This window comes from Octopus bimaculoides, chromosome 2 (genome assembly GCF_001194135.2).
Source record: "Octopus bimaculoides isolate UCB-OBI-ISO-001 chromosome 2, ASM119413v2, whole genome shotgun sequence".
NCBI lineage: Eukaryota > Metazoa > Mollusca > Cephalopoda > Octopoda > Octopodidae > Octopus > Octopus bimaculoides.
In genome coordinates this window covers 99,518,080-99,519,030 of record NC_068982.1, presented here as the reverse complement: position 1 = coordinate 99,519,030, position 951 = coordinate 99,518,080, and the positions used below count along the sequence as shown (strand labels likewise).

The following is a 951-nucleotide window of genomic DNA, read 5'->3' as shown; positions in this document are numbered from 1 at the left end:
AACTGCTAAGTGACGGGGACGTAAATAAACACTGGTTGTCAAAGTAGTGGGAGGACTAACATAAAGACAAGGTCTCACGCGCGCACGCACACACACACACACACACACACACATGTATATATATATATATATATATGTAAAGGGCTTCGACACAGTTTCCGTCTATCACAAAGCATTACCACGAGGTTAAAGCTGAATACTTTTGTCGTAAGTTTCAAGTATTGGAAATGAACCCGGAACCACGTGGTTGCAAAGCGAGCTCCTTGACTGCACAGTCATATTTATGCTTATTTAATGTTTCTGTTTTCTTAGGTAGTTCATAATTCCATAACAATGAAACGATTAACTATTCTAAAAGGGGGTGGGGGTGGGAGATCAATCATATCTAAAGAATTGTTTACGTATAATCCATATGCTGAGAAATTTCCCTCCTTTTGATTTTCATACTGTAGGAGAGAGCAATAGAAGAAACGAAAATGAAATGATCTGCGAATATACATAATAATACTATATTACTGATAATGGTGAGAATAGGAACACGCTCATCACTGTAATCAACATAATCTGCCATGTAACTAGTTCACATTGTAAATGTGAACTGGTTTCATGGCAGATTTATTTCGCTGTATGATGTTCGTTTTCTCCCAACCAAGCAAAAGGTCACCAGCTTGAAAGAATTTCCCTTGCGAAAAGCATTTAAGCATATTTTTCCATACAGAAATGTGATAGCTTCAGCCTACCTACAGTCCAAAAGATGGAACTAGTGCTGAGATAGAATCCACCAATGCAAATGCTCTGTCCACCATGTTCGTAATATATATACTCTTTTACTCTTTTACTTGTTTCAGTCTTTTGACTGTGGCCATGCTGGAGCACCGCTTTTAGTCGAGCAAATCAACCCCAGGATTTATTCTTTAGAAGCCTAGTACTTATTCTATCGGTCTCTATAGC

At 38.2% G+C, this 951-nt stretch overlaps 1 protein-coding gene across 4 annotated transcripts in view; it reads right to left on the bottom strand.

Moving 5' to 3' along the window:
* Positions 1-951, bottom strand: part of LOC106868179 (cardioacceleratory peptide receptor) — a 68,301-nt gene that overhangs the window by 54,712 nt on the left and 12,638 nt on the right. The window lies entirely within an intron of this gene.